This window comes from Astatotilapia calliptera, chromosome 1 (assembly GCF_964374335.1).
Source record: "Astatotilapia calliptera chromosome 1, fAstCal68.1, whole genome shotgun sequence".
Taxonomy (NCBI): Eukaryota; Metazoa; Chordata; class Actinopteri; order Cichliformes; family Cichlidae; genus Astatotilapia; species Astatotilapia calliptera.
The window spans coordinates 33664790-33684853 of NC_137422.1; the positions used below are offsets into that span (position 1 = coordinate 33664790).

Here is a 20064-nt window from a genome sequence, read left to right on the forward strand (position 1 = left end):
AAAGCTTGAAGCAAAATATTAGGGTGTGAGAGTGCATATTCAAAACAATAATGTTGTCTTTATAATTTATTTTAATCTCTTTCATGAGAAATCCTAGAATTCTGAGCTGTTGATAAGAGTAGTTGAAGTGGCAGTGGACTAAAGCAACATCTGGACACAGCAAATCTCCATCCATCCATCAATCCATCCGTCCATCCGTCCATCCAGGGAATGTGAGGCAACAGAAATCTCTTTATGGCAACCCATCAAATACATTGTATTAGAAATGCCAGCATCATGATAATGCTAGAGCAAAATTTAAGTAATCCTCAAAGTCAAGGGGAATCTTCTGTAGGGAGTCACAGTTGTCTGCACAAAATATGATATTAAGGCAACCAGTTTGACTAGTTTGGGATTAGACAGAGTAACAGATGTACAGGTCAAAAATAGACCTGAAAAACCCATTAGCCATTAGCTAGTTTGTTTGCAGGGGAAAGATGTGTTAGCTGGTAAAGTTTCACTTTAACTCCCTTGATAATTAAAATTCCTTCATTGCCTCTAGTTCTAATTGCCAAATTAAAATTCTCAAAGCGTTCTTACCCGAGGAACAACAGGTACTTTTTAAAAGCATAACTACTTTTTCCCCAATTACTCTGCTGGTTATAAAAGAGGAACCAAGTTGCCATTAAGAATCCAAAGCCAATCAATCAATCAATCAATCAATCAATCAAAGCTTTATTCACCACATGCAGGTTGCCCTGCAGTGTGGTGAATAACCCCCGACCTTACACACACAACACAGACATTACATGGGGATACAAGTCGGAGATCGGTAGCGTTACAGAAAAACACTGAAATGTACACTACAATGGGAAAGTACAAGAGGGAAAAAAGAGACCTCTACTCATGCTGTGATTCCATGGTAGCACAGCATGAGAACAGGAAACAAAAAAAACTCCTCTGCACAAAAAGCACATAAATGTCCACAGCACAACATTGTAAAAGACATGACAAGCCACAGGATTGGGTGGGGGGTGAGGAGTAATCCGAAGCGAACACAGCAGCCGCCCTGCACAGCGCTACCATTCCAGTGCACATAGACCCGCCGTGTTCACCCACAGGAAACAAGCATCGGAGGCATTTGGAAAGGGAGGGGGATGAGTGTGTGCTTATCAGTGTAAGTGCATGTGTGTGCGTGTCCATAGTTCAGCTCAGACAGTGTCCTTCGCCCTGCCAGGCTAAGTAAACAGTCTACCAGCCAACCCAGGTGGCCTTGCATGGAATGGGAAGGAACAGACTCGACACAGTCGTTATCAGGGAGTTTTTGTTAGGCTCCAGCCTTGAGCCCACAGCTGGCGCCGAAGGGGTAGCCGCATCATAATGGTGATTTTTCTTTTACAAACAACCCATGAGAATTTCAAGCTGTTTTTAACACTCCGACACCGACACTGGTCTCTCAATCTCCGGTTGGATAGCTGCGAGTTTCTCCACTATGTTATTTACCTTCAATTCTGTGGTCTTTTCAGTCTTTTGCTCACAGAGCAGATTCTGAGACCTCACAACCGCAGCCAACTGATCCGCGATGTAATCCAGCTTCCGCCCAGAGGTGTTGTTCCGAGTGGATTCTTCCCTGATGTAACCCAATATACGCTCAGAGGTGTTATTCTGAGCCTTCACTGCAGCCGTTAGCGCCTCCAAGCTCTTAACCATGCTGCATTCAGTGAGCCCTTTCTGAGAAGCTGCACCTCGTCCCATCGTTTCAATCCCAGCGGGCAGCCTTGGGGGGGTTTGAACAGCCGGTTCCGCTTTCTTAATTCTCCAATAAGCCAGGGCCAAGCCAGCTCCGATCAGCAAGAACCTTGTTATCATGGTTCCGAATAGGTAGATATCTTCAGCGTCCTCGATCGACAATCCCGCCAGGCACACAATCCTCCATGTCTGCCACCTGTCCATCGTGTATCCGGCAGGGAAAGTCCCTCCAGGGCACTCGGGCTCTCCCGAGCCCAGACTTCTCGTTGAGAAAAGGGTGTCAATAGCATTCAGAGACCAGTTGATCAAATCCATAATTCTGTTTAGGTTTTAGAAACAGACTGTGAGAGAGTGTTCCAGGGAAGTGAAAAAAGCACGAGACAAGATAAGGACATAAGAAGCTAAGCAGGGAAGATAAGGGAGAGGAGAGGAGAAAAGTGCGACCGCCTTCGCTGAGAGCCAAATGAGATTCACTTTAGTTCACTTTATTACTATAAAGAAAAACTTCACAATTATAATTTACAACTGAGGAGTGCAAGGAGGTCCTACTTCTCTCACATCATCACCAAAAACAGTCATAATGCTCGGGTTTTATTTGCTACAGTTGAAAGGCTAACAAACCCTCCTGTGTCAGTGGCAGCTGAACTTCATTCGACCACGGCCTGCAATGACTTTGCCAAATTCTTCACAGACAAAATCCAAAAGATTAGACAAGCAATTGGTACATCAACAACAGATTCAGGATATGTACTGTGTCCACCGAAAAACTGTTTAAACACCATGAAACAGTTTTACCCTATTAACAGCAAAGACCTGGAGGACATCTTAGGTCAACTGAACTCCTCCTCTTGCAGTTTAGATGTCCTGCCAACAGGTTTTTTCAAAAAAGGTCTCAAAGACCTTGGAGTCAGACCTGTTACAGATCATCAACCTTTCTTTAATGTCAGGTGTGTTTCTAGAAGCACTAAAAACTGCTGTATTCAAACATATACTGAAAAAGTACAATCTTGACAAGACACAAATGAACAACTACAGGCCGATCTCAAATATCCCATTTTTAAGTAAGATAATTGAAAAAGCAGTTTCTCTACAGCTCAATTACTTCTTAACACAGAATAATTGCTACGATGCCTTCCAGTCAGGTTTTAGACAGAACCACAACACTGAAACTGCTCTGACCAAAGTGTTTAATGACATATGTCTGAATACAGACAGTGGAAAAATGTCAGTCTTAGTTTTACTGGATCTCAGTGCAGCATGCGATACAGCTGACCACAACATATTACTCAAACGACTGGAGAACTGGACAGGTCTTTCAGGAACTGTACTAAACTGGTTCAAAACATACTTAGAAAACAGGAAATACTTTGAATCAATAGGCAACTTCACATCTGAGCAGACAAGTATCACATGTGGAGTTCCACAAGGTTCCATCTTGGGACCCCTTCTGTTTAACATTTACATGCTCCCACTAGCACAGATTATAAAGAACAACAAAATAAACTATCATAGCTATGCAGATGACACACAAATCATCTGAGATCGAGGCCCTTTACAGGCTCTTGGTAAATGCATTGAGGAAATTAATGACTGGTTGCGCCACAATTTTCTCCAGCTAAACAAAAACAAAACTGAAGTAATAGTCTTTGGAGCCAAAGAAAAATGATTACAGGTCACCAGAGAACTTCAATCTATACACCTAAAAACCACCAACAAGGCAAAAAATTTGGGTGTAGTGATGGATGTAGACCTAAACTTAGAAAAACACATTAGGACAATAACAAAGTCAGTTTCCATTTTAAATCATGCTTTTTATTTGTTTTTGTTTTTTAATGTCTCTATAAAGCACTTTGAATCACCTTGCTGTTGAATTGTGCTATATAAATAAACTTCCCTTGCCTTGCCTTAACTAATTGAAATTATCCTCAGTGAAAAGAGGAGGAGTGCCTATGAATAGGTCCTACATTTCATTGTAAATTTCAGCTAATTACTTACCTGCTAAAATGTTTGGGAGACTGGGGTAAAACAGAGACAGAAAGAAAAAAAGTAGATACATGTTGTAATACTTGGTGTTGCAGGTTTTCATGCAAATTACATGTAATGATCAGCCGCTAGTGTCATGCAAACAAACTACCTGTTACATGTTTGGAATATTTGGGAACAGTTTGTCAGAAGCAGCAAGGCCAGTTATATGTAACACTATGACAGAAGTAAGGAGTAAGTATGGCACACACTAATATACAACTAATATATGGCAGTGTGTTCATCAATTTGTGTTTCTAAAATCAGTTTAGGTGGGAACAAAAATGCAATTGTTAGCAGAATGTGATAAAAACCTGTGTGACAGGAAACGTTTCCAAACTAGTCTGACTAGTGTGCATGTTTTCATTTTTACACCTACACAAGTAGAACTGCAAAGTAGGGTTTGCAGTTAGTCCCTGTCATAAGCAACAGAAGAAAAAAAAAGACCCAAAAGCAGACCCTGGAGACAAGATAAAGCAGAAATGGATGCACTACACAGCAAACAGAGATAAGACACTAACACACTTAACTTGACACAGAAGAACACAAGGGTAAATAACACAAGTCTATACAAAATAAACCCTAAGTAAAATAGTAATGGGAATAAACAGGAACAGAAAAAAAAACTAAGACAAGGATGCGATGCAAAAACATACTAAGAAGCAAACAGAAGATCTGATAACAAATAAGAATATAATACCCCAAAAATGCAAAAGTCTGGATTTTGGGTTTTTGACCATGACAGTGCTTGTATTAATCCACTGTACCTGTCACAATGATAGATATCAAGAGCAAACTCGATTGCTGTCAGCTCACTCCACTGTTTTAACATGTCTTTTGGCACATATCTGACTACATATGATTTTAATGTTAGGAAAGCCACATCAGCATATTTCTTTTTTTGATCTCCTAATGTATTCTAACTTTTTCATTAAGTAGGAGTAAGCTGTTGAGGAACAGTTCCTGTATTTTACTATAAAGTTCAGCTAATTAGAAATGTCCCTGCTAAAATGTTTGGATGACAAAACAGCAGAGATTTAACACACAAAAAAACATGCAAAATACTTGGGGTTGAAGCTTTATGTGCAAAATGCACATCTACATTTTCTCAACTTAACTATTTACAATAGTGATTAAAAAAAAAGTCAGCTACTAGACCTATACAAATAAACTACCTGTTATGTATTTAGAATGTTCTGGAACTTTTGTCAAAAGCAGCAAGCTCAGTTATGTCTCTGTAGTATAACAGAAGGAAATACTTTCCACACTGTATTTGAATAGAAACTAAAGAGACGTTTATCAGCAACACACACACACTTTTCTGTGTGTGTGTGTGTGTGTGTGTGTGTGTGTGTGTGTGTGTGTGTGTGTGTGTGTGTGTGTGTGTGTGTGTGTGTGTAAATACTTTCCACACTGTATTTGAATAGAAACTAAGGAGACGTTTATCAGCAACACACACACACTTTTCAGTGTGTGTGTGTGTGTGTGTGTGTGTGTGTGTGTGTGTGTGTGTGTGTGTGTGTGTGTGTGTGTTTGTTAACTAAATAATGTGGCAGGGAACAAAAAGTAGACATATGTTCATTATTTGGGTGTTGTTTTTTGTATTGATTAAAAATGCCTTTTTTTTTTTTGCTTATTTGCTTTGTGAAATCTGCCAGTTTTATTGGGTGAAGGAATGCTTACTTAAAGCACAGCCTGTCTCAGTCAACTATACGAGGCTGCAGATGTTCACTCTGAGAGCTGTTACACCTCTGCCATTGTGGGCATAGGTTCAGAAAGCATTACTTATTCCCTTTCCGTGACCAAACCTTTCCAACTGCATCAAGAACTCAAACCCACACCTACTTGATCACAAACTTGATTTTGTTACCTGCCTGTTTGTTTCATATTCTCTATGATACTGCTCATGTTTGAACCTCTGACCCAATGAAAACAGGCTGCAGGCTTAGTATTGCCTTCCTGGTGATGTGTCTTAACTTACCACATGTTGGTAGATGCACATCTGTGGCCGTCAAATTCACATTCAGTATATTATGTTATACTTTATGCTTACTGCATACTGTATACTGGCCATTTATTGATTTAGCAGAATTCTGATAAAACAGAAAGAAGAAGAAGAAGAAGAAGAAGAAGAAGACTATATTAAGTCCAAAGAGCTTTGAACAGGATTGCTTTATGGTCAGAGGAGGATATTTACACTAAAGCCTTCCACGAAAAGCATGATTTAATTCAAAAAGGGAAATCACAATACCCTGGAACAGTGCGGTCATATACTAATAACAGCAGTCTCTCAAAAAGAGTTCTGGTTTCCTGTGAAGTCTCATTTTGTAATGACACCCCCACTTCAGCTGTTTTCTTGACATACCAGTGCAAAAAAACTCTCCCTTCTTGTTTAATGAAAAATAAATTAATAAATAATTTTTTGAAAAGTTATTTTCACAAGGCCTTAAATTAAACGGCCTACTACTTTTAAATGACCAACTTAAAATACATTAAGAGATCAATAAAAAGGGGGAAAAAAGAAAAATGCTGATGTTAATTTTGCTCCGTAAAGGAGGTTATGACAGGGACCAGTATCACTTGTGTAGGTGTGATATATGGTTTTGACAAAATGAAAGCATGCGCACTAGTCAGGCTGGTTTGGAGACTTTCTGTCAAACTGCCTTTTATTAGATTCTGTCATGAGTCCCTGTAAAGATAACAATTTTTTCCCAGCGTAAACTAATGTTAGTAACACACATTAATGAACATGCTGCCATATATTAGTGGGCATGACTTGATGATAATTTAAAATGAGTTCTTTGCTAAGAACTGAACAATGTTCATTCCTTGAGATGGAGGCGGGGTGGTTATGTGTGAATGATGATAGGTCAGTGTTAAGTGACCTATGAATCCTTGTTCCAACCATTACAGGACTGAAAATGAGTGAAAAAACAGTTAATGTTGACCTAGACCTAGAGAAAGCCTGGAAAAGTATTGCTGAAGACCACTTTAAAAATTACCAGGACCACTGGCTTCTTATGAACAAAAAACAAAATATAAAGAAATAAGAGATGGTTCTGCATTCTTGCACAATACTGTAGTTTGAAAAGATTTCTTCATTGGATTAGATTAAAATGAAGGAAAAAAGGAATGTTTGCTGAAATAGTTTTAGCGATCTGAAAAAAAGAAAAAAAAAGAAAAGATCAACTGCTCAAATTCACTCTAGATTTGGATCAATCTATTTTGCAAGCTATCAAAACAATCTGAAACTATACATCAACGTTTTTGCAGTGAAAGCACCACCTCTTGGTGACACACTGTAACTGAATAAAATGGTGGATTCATAGTGAAAGAAACTCATGATTTCCTTCCATCACAAGGTACAGTGAGTTTACTTGATGAGCATTTCACCAAGTGTACGACTTGTGTATGTTTATTGAGAAACCTGACTTCAGACACAAGTCAAAACTCTGTGTCTCTGCAGTACAATGTATACTTAAACTTAATATATAACAAATAACAATAACAAATATATACAGCCTGATTCGAGTTTAACTATTTTACAGGAAATATTAAATGGTAATACAGAATGACTTTGAATGTGATTTCTTGGCCAACCTTGTTCCCTGGAGTGTCATTTGTATCACCTGCTATAATTCCAGGCTTAAATAGCCTATGTGCAGTCACCTCAGATCCGATTAGGAACTGATTAATAGGAGTAGAATGGGAATGTAAATTTTTAATGACCCCATAAATTAATCTTTATTTGTATGAAACAGCGAAGACAAGGGTTAACTTTAGTTTTTTAAAAGACATCCACACTGAGCTTATAGTCAGACACTATTGCTTGAATGCTTAATCTTAAATATTAATAGGAGCCCCTCTTTAAAATTTAATGCAAAGCAGTTATGTTGAGGCAATAATACTCCACTACTTAATGTGCTACCCAGCAAGTGTATATAAAAAAAGACAACAGTTTAATTTTACTAAATAAGTTCATTAAGAAACAACATGGCTGAAAGCTAATGACTCATACCCAAATTTAATCCAATTTATCTGTTAGCCATAATACTTCAGAATTAGAGCACTCCAACTGTACACCCATACAAAACGTGAGCTTAAAGTCTTTTTCATTTTAAAATTGTTGGAAGAAATCACATATAAAAACAACGTGGCCACAAATCCTGCAAATAATCCTGCCTACAGCTGGTTGATTCTGCCTACATTTGTCGTATGGCAAAAAGCTATTTGAATTTAGCATTGCATATTTCCTCAGATTCTAAGGCCAGTTTTTAAGTACTTTTACTTTGTCAGGACTCCAAGTCATAATTATTTACATGCCAATTATACAAGAGAGCAAAACATGCAGTTTTTGTTGAGCTAAAGAACTCCTTTAAACCACTTCATAAAGTCACTCACTTGCCATAACTTTTCATTAAGTCAAAGAGGGAGCTGACAGACAATCATGTGCAGCTACAGTGTAATGAACTCTGTGTCTCTCCTTTTTATTAAAGTTTTCCTAAGGAGCTCTTTTGCAGGTATTAAGGAGGTGAATTCTTTTAGTTTTTAACCTTTCAAGACTGACGTAATTCTTAATGTCTTGTGTATTTTGCTCAAAGTAAATACACTGCTTCTTTGAAGGCATGTAGCATATGCAGCTGAATAAAAGATGTGATTTAAAGCACAGCAGCCCTGTGGCAATAACTAGTGTGATTTGATGCTGCACATCAATGATGTGTATAATATTAGCATTGGTAAGTGCCAATATAGTCTTCGAGAAAATCTTCCAGGCCACTATCAAGCAGTTTTCACTGGTATTTTTCTATTTTGCATTTATAATACTGTTGCTATTACTAGAGGCCCTCCTTTTTGAATTTTTATGCAGAAGCAACAAGTTAATACAGTTGGGAGCATATTTTGCACACATAAAAAATGCACTTTATATAACTGACATTTTCTAGCTAAGTAAGAGATGATACTGGTTAAATAAAAGGTATCATCAGCTGATCCAGAAAATGACTCATTTCTAAAGCTAGTCAGTCTGTTTTAAACCCTATTTAAGATAATATTAGGGGAATATTCCAGACCATGTCCACAAACTGGGTGGATATTTTTTTATATAATGCTAGTTAGCTGTCTCAACCTATGGTTGCTGGAATAGGCTCCAACACCCCCTTGACCCTGATGGGGATAAGTGGAAGAGAATGAATGAATAGCTAGCTAATAAAATAGCTAGTTTAATTTCAGTTTCATCTAAAAAACATTTTAAGATGCTTAGTATTTGGCCCTAGCTAAAATTTTACCATTGTTTGAAATTGTCGTAATAAAAAGCCAGATAAAAGATGAGCATTTATACCCATATGCATTTGTACCTAAAAAATCTGCCTTTAGAGAACACAGTCTTCCAAGAATAGGACACTAAAGGCTTTCTGGTCAAAATACAACCTTAAACAATTTAAAAAAAAAACACGACTTATGTTGTGAAATTTTAATATAAGCAAATATCTTTTCCTAATATATGACATCACAATGTTGAAATTGTTTAGCTGCAATGATGGTTGGGGCAGTATAATATTATATGATAATATTTATATTATAATTAAGTAACATCACCAACAAAACAATATCAGATAGTCTTTGTGGCAAATTGTCTGGCCTCCAGTATCTCTTTCAATTATCTTGAATGTTAGTGTCAGTCATGTATGAGACTTGCTCATTGAACCATATGATGACGACAGTGATGATTCTGACTGTATGGAACTTTTCAGGACAGAGTTTCAGGACTGAGGCTGTTGTGCTTTAGAATAAACAGTAAGTGAAGCTGGTAATGGATGTTAAATTTTACCCTTTAGCAGTTTTACGTACCATCCACAGCGAATACTGCTGATTTCAGTGCTAGAACACTTTTCTGCCTAGTTTTGATTCAGCTGCTACACACTGAGAATTGTGACTACTTGTGGCTACATGGGATTATGGAAGATCAAAGTGTCTGGTTTGAGTAAGGTGGCCAGCTGGAAACATCACAGAGACTTTCTGTACTTGCTTGAAACCTCTGCCCTGGTCAATATATACTCATCCCACGCCACAACCACACCCCAACCCCAACCCAAAAAATCCTTTAATCTTCAGTCACCAATTTTACAGCCTTCCTCTGAGCAGATGATTGGAAATGGACACTGATGTGATTTCACTGGCAAGGAAATCAGGTAAGTGCATTCATTAGTCATATGAGGCATCCTGCAGGGTCAAAGAGGGCAGAGAGTGTGGGTAATTAAATGTGGTAAATGAAAGTCTAATTGAATGAGCGACCCTTTGCCTGTGGTTCTTGTTTAATCATATGGAGAGAAAAAATAACAAAAATGGGATTCATTTTCTTTTATGAGGGTGGATGTAATTATGGCAGTGCAGGAATTAATCACTTAACAATAAACATTAAATAACAATCAAGGTAGATGTGTTTGTATTGACTCAATTAAAGCAGGAATTCAAGGACTGAATAATAAACAGTTCAATGTAAATGAAACTCTAAAACACCAGATAATATCTGACAATAGAAGGATTTACCTCTAACAAATAATATTAAAATGCATTGTGTCAACAGTGAATTTGTAACAAATGCACCCTAAAAATGATGGCCTTGTCCATTCATTAAAGTAATATAACACTGCCATGCTGTATTGACTAATTTGGTAATAATTCTTGAGAGGATGTAGGGAACTTTTTCCTTTTCCTTTTTGATGATTGATATTCTGCTAAATCTCAACAAAACTAAATCTCACATAACACAGCCACCATATGGTCTATTGTAGGATCATCGTGTGATGAACAATGTACATAATTAATCACTAAGCTACTAAGAAATGTGGTCTAAATAGAAAATATAAAGTGAACTGCACTTATATACTGTACCTTATAAAAAGCCATCTGATCACAAACAATCAATCCGTATACATTATTTAAAAATTACACCGGATTTTTACGTAATTCAAAGGAATATCTTTCAGACAACTTAACAAAGTCTGGTTACATTGAAATGATTGCTATTGTTGCCCTATGAATACAATATTTCAAAAAGAGCTGTGTGAAGTAGGTGCTGATTAAAGGGATTTGAATTGTATTTAAGACATTGTGAATAGTGAAAGAATGTTATGGGAGGCTGATGAAATGATTTAATGCATTTAATCAGCACACTATTGATAATTTACAAAGTCTTTCCTTGCATGGACCTGCAGCTTATTTTTATATACTTTTTATAAGCAATTCCAAAACTTTTCACAATCTAAATTATATAGAAGTTCTTTAACTTTTAATCACTGATTTCAATTCTTTTTAATCGAACTACGTAAAAAATGAAGGCTTGAATGCGTTGTCAAGTCTTAAATGAAGTTCTTGGAGAGTAAGATTTGTGGAATTAACTCAAGCTGCAAAACTCTGGCCTGAGCTGCAACCTGGTTCCAGAAGGGTTAACATCTTAGGTGCCCTGTGGTGTGGTGAGGTGCTGGCAGCAAGTATGGCCATGTCCTTCCATGGACTTCCAGGCACCATGCTGTCTTTGACCTCAAAAAGCAACTGCCTCGATATCAGCCACTGAAACAGTAACCTTGTCAGCCCAGGACAAGAAGCTGCTTCTAACCCCTGGGGTTCTATGAGTTAATCCACGTCCTCCAAACTTTTACAGAAAACCCCAGATGAAACTGCTTCTCCTCAACTGTTTTTTTCTGCTCCAAGATAAACGAGCACTGTCACTTCTCTGCACATAGTGTGGTAGCAACAAGGGCAGTGACTCTCAGAGAAATACTGAGATCATAAGCCAACCCCTGAGCATCCCTGCCCCCAAATAATATTCTGTTTTCAATTCATCAGCCTGTCTTCTTTATGGATTTGATTTCCAGGTGACAGGTATTTGTGCACTTATAACGTGGAACATAACGGCCTTCACCGATACTCCCTAATCAAGATTTAGAACCTTTTTTCATGTTCTTCACTAAAATGCTTGAGCAATTACTATATTGTATTTAAGACATCCAGAAAGACAAGAAATCAGTGATTTACCAGTAGTCACAGGACTGCATGGTGTAATTAGATCTCTGCTGCTTTTATTGTGGTTTCAATCATTGCCCAAGGATAAACCATTTATAGACCTAACCCTTTTCAAAATGATACCTTAAATTTAATGACACTTGTAAAAAAAAGATCGCACTGGATTCAGTGGAAAATCCCTGATTGCAGATGCACTGTTAAGTGTCCCCATCAACAACTATTGATTAAGGTATTTTATCTATAACTGCAGAGGAGTCACAGGCCTGATGATCCCCTCCGCTTACACTGAGTGCTACAGTACAAACAGCAGTGAGATAGTGGCCATAGGAGGATAGGATCATTCTGCTGATTGGATTTACAATGACAAACATGTTTCTCATTTGATTTTCTCTGGGCTGCTTGCCATCCGTTGCTTGATAGACGTGCTCTGTATCTGTGTACGTGCTTCTGTTATTGTTCAGAGATATTCGAGTTGGCATAAATGTTCTCTCTCTCACACACACACACACTTTTCTCACTCTCTGTTTCATCTGTCCCTCACTTTCCCTCCTGCATCTCACATAACAAGATGAACATTTTCACTTTCTCTCCTTACTCAGAATCCTCTCCATGCCACCTCCCCCTAATCCTTTCATGGAAGTGACTCACATTACAGCATTCTTCAGTTTAATGCACTTTAATAGCATTAATATCTGCTTTTGCCTCTTCAGCTGCAATAAACACCCCTTACATCTTAAGAAAGCAGCTTAAGAGCAATTGACATGGCTAGTGTACCAAAACAGAAACGTACCTCGGGTGAAAAGCAGAATAACTCATTGTTAAAGAGTAATCTGCTTTTTTTAAATGCATTGGCACTGGCTCCGCACAGCGTGGCACATAGTGTACTGTAAACAGACACTGAGGGAGCTTAGACAGCCTGCTCCCTGTAGTCCTTCCTACTCACTCTCACAGTGTGGAGGAGGCCTGCAGATACGGGAAGAACAAGCGTCCCTGCCACCTTCTGTGCCACCCATGTTGCTGCTGCAGTGACAGCCAAGGTCAGCTCAGGAATGACAGAGGCCTCCTGCATGGAGATAAGACTCTCACAAACATCTGAACCACAGTGCCACTCTTCGAAGGAAAGCGAATCCTGCACTTGAATTATTCATATGGGTCTCCCTCACCCTAAATAACAGCCGGCAAGCATTGTTTGACATCCCGAATGAATAATTAAGGGCTGACCTTTTGTTCCCATTAGAGGTGATAGGTTGATAGTACCATACTTTGCGGGTAAGGCTGTTAGATGATGTGAAAGTGCTGTGTGCAAGAACTATGAATTCTTTGTATGAAAATGAGTCAATAAGCATAAGCAGTGATGCTAAAAAAGTGACACATCACATCTCTGTGGAATGCACTGATGTACAAAGACATAGATACAATCTCTGCTGATTGTTTCTATAAAGCATAGCCTGAAGTCAGTCTTTGCCATTGCTTTCATGTTCTCATAAGAATTGTGCCATAGTTTGTCCCTAACATATCAAAAGAATTTTCATGATGCCATCCTAGACCTTATAATCAGCTCTACAAATCAGAAATTACACATTAACAGAAAATCAATCCCAGTTTGGCTTGCTTGCAGTGACTGATGGTCTATTTCCCAATTTTGTATCTCAAAGAGGTCATGAATCATAAATCCTGACCACAACCCAGTCTATAAAGTAGAGTCAAAATGTTTGAAGTGGAATGCTTGAAGAAAAGCTAACATAGCATGGCTAATACTCTTTGGAAGCATCTGAATTGTCATTTAATGCAAAGAGTTGGTAAAGTGAATGAGAATGTCACTTTTGTGACATTCTCATTCATCTTGCTTTTATATTTTATTTTGTTTGATTAAACATGTGTCAGGATTTATTTTGATTAAAAAAAAGGTTTTGACAACTTGATATAAATTTTATTGGGAAGAGCATGAGATATATGGGGTGGCTCAGCTGGTAGAGCAGGTCACTTACTAATTGAAGGGCTGGTTGTTCAAGCTCCCTGTGCTCCACTCCGAATGACAAATATTTCTGGCCAAGATACTAACCCCAAGTTGCCCGTATGAATGTGTGCGAATGTTAGAGAGAAAGAGCATACAAAAAAAGGTGCTTGTGTGAATGAGGCAAGTTGTGTAAAGCGCTTTGAGTGCTCAGATAGAGTAGAAAAGCGCTATGAACCATTTGCCATCTGAGTCTCATCTGCTCCACTCTGTGTCTGTGAGGAGGGGCACACACAGTGACACAAACACACACACAGCAGAATAAGTGAGGAGAGGAACAAAATTTCCCACTTAGATCAAATAAAGAGTGAAAAATAAATTAGGTGTATCATACATACAGCTATCTTTTTCATAAAGAGTTTGTGGCCTCAATAACTATTTAATAATTTTCAGTTTTGTAAATTTGTATATCCAATTTTTCCCAACTATATTTAATTCAAATCTGAAATTGTCTTAAAAGTAAGAGAGTAATGTCCATCTCAGGACTAAAACTTATCTTTTCAACGCTGGTATCACAATCATGGAACAGGGATAAAAGCTATATGATATGCAGGCTGTAATCAGTTGAGCCATATTATCCAATGCCTGCCACTAAATCTTTTTCTTCTTGTTGACTGAGCATTTATACACTGTGTTGTCCTTCCTTCAGCCCAAAGATGAAATAATTGGGAGAATTTAACACATCCCATCCATTATTTTAAGAAAGCATTTAGAGCACACTAATGAGCCACACTGCTGCACTGGATGGCACCTCCGTCTGGTAAGGAAGGGACAGACTTATGAAACTGGCTGTTATGCTATATTTGTATTATTTTCATGTTTGGCAATACATCTTCAACAATAATGTCAGTGAGTGAACACAATGTGCAAACATATTGATTAAATCCTTCTTCAGGGTGTGATACAGACTCACAGCGTGCCTGGGTATTGAGAGGGGAGACAAATTATTGGTTTTGACATTTTCATGTTTTTATTTTTATTTATTTGTTTTTTTGCAAAAGTGAGAAATATGGAATAAAGGAAGAATAATAGAAGATTGAGCAAAGCCCCTTTATTTGTTTCTTATATAGAACTTTTTGCACACAATGCTTCTTTTACTGAACTGGGCTGAAGGAACGGATTTCGGTTCCTTCACAGTGTAAAGAAGAAAACCAGAGCTGCAGTAGAGCCGCAGTGACACACTCAAGGAGAGAGCGACTCAGAGGCGAGCACAGATTCCTAGTTTAAGAAGTGAGAGAGAGACTGGGTGCTGTAGACAGACCATATTTATAGCCAGGGATAGGAATAATTCATTGTGATCAAAGTGCAGATCATGCTCCATTCCATCACGGAGCAGATGTGGCAGAATAAAAAGAGCATGCTTTCTCTCCATCTGCTCTCTAGCGGCTTCCCAAATGGAAACAGTGAGGCAAAGTTATCTCTGTGAAGCTGTTGTGTGTTTGTCGTCATGTGCTCTGTGCGCATTCTCAGGTGGCTTTTACTTCAGAAGGAGAATGTGTTACATCAAAGATGTAAAATGTGCTGAAAAAAGGATTTAAAAAAAAAGCCTGACACATGCAACAGATCTTCTCCATCATAGTGGGGCGTGAATATCAGATTATGACCTTTGAGAAAGAGGTCATCTGCCTGGAGCCTTTTGCCATAAAGCATATACTCAGAGAACACTGAAAGTCACATTGCTGCTGAACGAGTGTGTGAAAAATGGTAAAACGCAGAGTCAGAGGTTAGAGCTGGCTGAATGAAATGCTGAGATACTTTTTTCCAATTGAGGTAAAATTCCATTTTACTTGTTTTTCCACGCAGCCTTCATACACCTCTTAGTATCATCAGTGAATACTAGCATCAGTATTAACCCTCTCAGGCTCAAATTAAACTTTTTGTTGCTAATTCACAACCAAGACCTGCAGTGGTACTTCTGAGTAAAAAAAATCATAAAATATGTATGTGGGGTAATCAGGTTGTTAGTTTTTAACTGTTGCAAATCGGCAATGCCTGCCTCGAGAGGGTTAAGACCACCCATGTACAACACTCTCCTCGCAAATACAAAAGCAAGCATCCAATCAAACCAGTGTTTCTCTCACCCTTCATACTCTCATTTTCCAAGGGACACACGTGTTCCTTTTTCTTCCTCTTATTTTGTTTGTCTTTTTTTTTACTGAGTAATGCTTTCTCTGCAATCATACACAAGCACAAAGATACACACATGCCTGCTTCTTCCAGTTTCATTTTCTCTCCCTCCCACACACCGACACATACACACAAGTGCCTGTTTCTTTTTTCTTTCATTTTCTGTCTCCAACCCTTTCTGCTTCTGTCCCTTCAACACTCTCACTCACACACAGACACACACACACAGCTAGAGAAATACACAGTTGCATACATACACTAGCACCAGCACACAGACATGCAAGCTCCTTCATCTTCTCTTTCATTTCTTCTTCCACCCACACTTTTCCTATCACTACTTCCATGCATGCGAGCACACACAGAGGCGCCTGTACCATTTGCTCTCAGTTTCTCTCTCTCGCTCTCTCTCACTCACCCTTTCTCTCCCAAACCACTCCTTCAATACACACACACCCTCACATACTGTATATCCCTCTTTCTTTCTATCGTTTACTGTTTCTCTCATCCCGTCTGCCTCCCACAATCACGTACACACACCACCGGCAGTCCAGCTTCCCGTACACCCAGCTGGGCTTGGACAGCACTCTTCCTCTGGCCTCTCTTGGCCATCTGGAGTGCAATGTCCCTGCTCTGCTGGTCCTCTGCCAGCCACTGAGCCTCCCAGGATGAACGCAGCACCTTCAAGCACAATTTGTACGCGTCAAAGCTCTGCTGTGTGTCCAGTGACCCAGCTGAGTGAAGTCATTGAGTCTTGCATTTCCCACCTCAAAAGAGACTCATTCTGCTTTGATGACACCTGCACTCCCAATCTCTCTCGATGGAAGACGGCACAGTAATTGATTAAAGCTGCTGAGCAACCTTACTGGCAATTACAACTCTGTTTATTATCTTGTGGAGGGTCTGAATCTTTGCATGAAGAATGAATAACAAATTCTGACACAGAGGTCAAGTACTTCATTCAGCCTTGCAGGTACAAATACACCTGCCTTCTGCTCAGATTGTAAAGACATGTTAGAGTTAGGGAGAGAGGATAACAGCTCTTCTAGTAAAAATATACAAATAATAACAAACTATCTATTAAAGAGCCACAGAACACAAAAAAGCTGTGTGTGTAAATTTTTAGCTAGCCATTCAGTTTTAAAAGCTTATCAGCCATAGCTTTAAGTTCTGAGTAGTCTCCTTCAACACCGCAAAAAGTCCTCTGACTTTGTAGGATATTGACTTAGTGTCTCAAATACAAGAACGTGCCTTTGAAATTAAGGCGTGCCTTTTGAAATTAATCACAACTTAGGTTTTTCCACCTCAAAGAGGCTTTGTTCTGCTTTGATGACACCCACGCTCCTTCTCAGTCCAACAAGGTACTTGATTAAAGCAAGTAAGTCACAGCTCTTGCAATTACAACACTCTACAAGCTCTTTCAGATGTTAAACTTTTAACTGACCACATGGTTTGAACATGCAGTCTCTTATACAATCAGTTTACAACATTTTATTGGTCTGATATGATATTGTTTATTCAGATTTCTTTGGACAGTGCACTGGAAACATCAAGCATTTGAAAGCCACCACAAACCTTAAAGTTATGTTAGGGATGATTATGTTAGAACAATCTCTTTTGTGCTATAAAAGTGACATAACCCAAAAATACAGCCCTGAAGCCAGTTAGCGAGCAGCGGCTATTTTTATGGTCTAGTGAACACACCAATCTTAATGTGACACTTGAACAACAGCACACAATCTTTTTTCACTTGTTTCTATTTCCTGGTTATAGTCCAGCCACATTTTAACGTGATATAACAAAGGTAATCTACTCATAATAGTGGTATGAATTTCTAAACCTCAACACAACTTTTAAAGTTTTCCCTTACAAACACTGAATGTGAATTGAGTTTTGAGGCACATAGTCATGGTATGAAACAAACAAACAAACAACAACTACAACTACTGTACAGGTACCAGCAGCAAAATGAAAGACCAGCACAAACTCCTGCTGTTCCAACAGAAAGCGCCATTACTAAGTACAATGTTTCCCATGCTGCAGTGGTAAAGTATATGCTGTGTTTTCTCACTCTAATAATACATGTTTCAAAGAAGGAGTGATGTGTGAAAATGTCTGACAGCACAGAAAACTAAGTGCACAAGCAGTTATAAAGCTATGTTTTCATCATTTTTAAACACTTTCTGAAGTAAGTAAACTCTCTAGTGCACTTGAACCTAAGGGTAAATTAACGCAATATAGAAAACGAAGTCCCTCGAGCTTTTAAAACAACAATAAGGGGGAAAGAATTTAAATCAGATTAAATTTAGAAAGTGTCTAATACTGACAAGCATAAAGGACAGACAAACTGCAATACGTTTCCACAGCTGGAGAATGTAAGCTAAACAATCTAAAGACGCATTGATTATGAAACTTTGTTGCTATGGTAAAATCGGACCAAACTTTAAAATAAAACGTACGCATCAGAAACTCGGGGCAACAGATAAAGACGCGATTAAAAAAACGGACGCTGGTTCATGTGTGGCCGTGATACAGACATAAATGAAAACAGCGTATCTTCATTACATTGTAAGGCACTGTACATCACTGCACTTACCTTGCCACGGCTCCTCAATACAATGAAGCTCAGAAGCAGGTGACGAAGTGAGAGGTTCCTCCTCTTGTTCACTAGTTGATCAGCCAAGTCTCTGTTTCAGCACCACGGAAAGCGCGTCCGCCTCTTTGGGGAAATGATGCAAGTTTACGGTTAATGCCGTGAAAGCATTGAATGTGCACACTGAACACGTCTCCTTCAAGTTTGATGCCACCTCGTCGACTCTTTTGCTGGAGCAAACATCACTCTCCTTGCCTGACGCTTTTAGGATGAGTATGGCCAATCATAATGCATCTCACTCTTCACTCTCACATCTTTGCGCATCCCCAAAGAGTCTCCAAGGACCGGTTCTCTGTCTGCCTCTGGGCGGGCACAGCTGCGGTAACGGTGATTTTAAGAGGGGCTTCTCCTGCTAGTGCAGCACATCTTCATTTGCGGTCTTCTCTTTGTCTTCACGGCGATGATACTGATAAAGATGGGGCTGCAAATTTTCACGCGCGCATCGTCTGGTAACGGGAGCGGAGCGAAGGGAGCCGGGAGCAGGAGGAGTGTCTCTGACGATCCGAGTTCATTAAAGACTCTTCTAATATGGATGAGCTACGCGTCTCATCGTTATTATTACCCTTCTTTTCTTACCAAGGGATGGGAACATGGCGCTGAAACTGTAAACTGTACGATATGAGCTGCGATAGTAAATGCGACTCGGCTACAGTAGAGGCGGCATAGAGTTTGATTCTCCTTTATCAGAGATACGAGACTGAGCTATATTAATTTATTGAAGTCCGGGATTATTGATACTCATTCTTTATTAAGAAATCATTAACAATAATGCAGTAAAAGTGCCACGTTGTCAATTTGTGTATGAGTTTGTTTGTGTCTGAGAATGACTTTCTGACTTTCAGATTACGGATTAGTGATAACGTTTAACTGAGGACACAGTCTGGATTTTTTCCTTCTAAATCCTGCGTTTTCTAGACAAATAGGCCTAACATGACTGCTGTTTTCACTGCTGGGGAAAAGTTATTGACATGACCCAAAACAAAAAAAAGATACAAACAATAAAAACAAGAGAAAAACTGTGTTTTTTTGTGAGAATTAGTTATTTTATAAGTATATGGTTGTCTATGCCACTTAATTAAGTCACTGATATAGCCTTTTCCAGAAATAATCCTGTTGTTGGCTGACATTAAAATATCTTTTGGTGGTCTTCCTGCTCAGTGTACAGTTGACTGATTTTAGGTCCCGTTAGTCTTTTCATTGTGAGAAGATCAAGGTGCCACTTCAACAAGTTGGCATACTAAATTAAGCTAGTTTAAAATATCACAGCCCCCAGCCAGTGCGCATTCATCAGCCTCAAAAAAGCACACACGGTAAGCTATTTAATCTTGCACTGATTTGAACTAAAAGATTTTGCCCAGTCATTTTCTCTGAGAAAAAAAGGATTCATAGTTGGAAAAAATAGAGCTTTAATGAAAAGAAAAAAAGCCCCGTGGGATGGATATCAAAAGCCAGTGGATGTGCATAATTTATCTCAGACTATTTCATAAAGCCCTGCAGAAGG

At 38.8% G+C, this 20064-nt stretch overlaps 1 protein-coding gene across 2 annotated transcripts in view; it reads right to left on the reverse strand.

Annotated features, from left to right (window-relative positions):
- Positions 1-19710, reverse strand: part of chst8 (carbohydrate (N-acetylgalactosamine 4-0) sulfotransferase 8) — a 172868-nt gene extending 153158 nt beyond the window's left edge. Inside the window, exons 1-2 of one of the 2 annotated variants that reach the window (XM_080299982.1) lie at positions 18507-19710; positions 3724-3743 (exon numbers count right to left, since the gene is read on the reverse strand). The gene's annotated coding sequence lies outside the window, so the exon portion shown is untranslated. The remainder of the gene's footprint in view (positions 1-3723; positions 3744-18506) is intronic. The other variant, XM_026174185.2, reaches the window with a different exon arrangement.
- Positions 19711-20064: the final 354 nt, after the last annotated feature.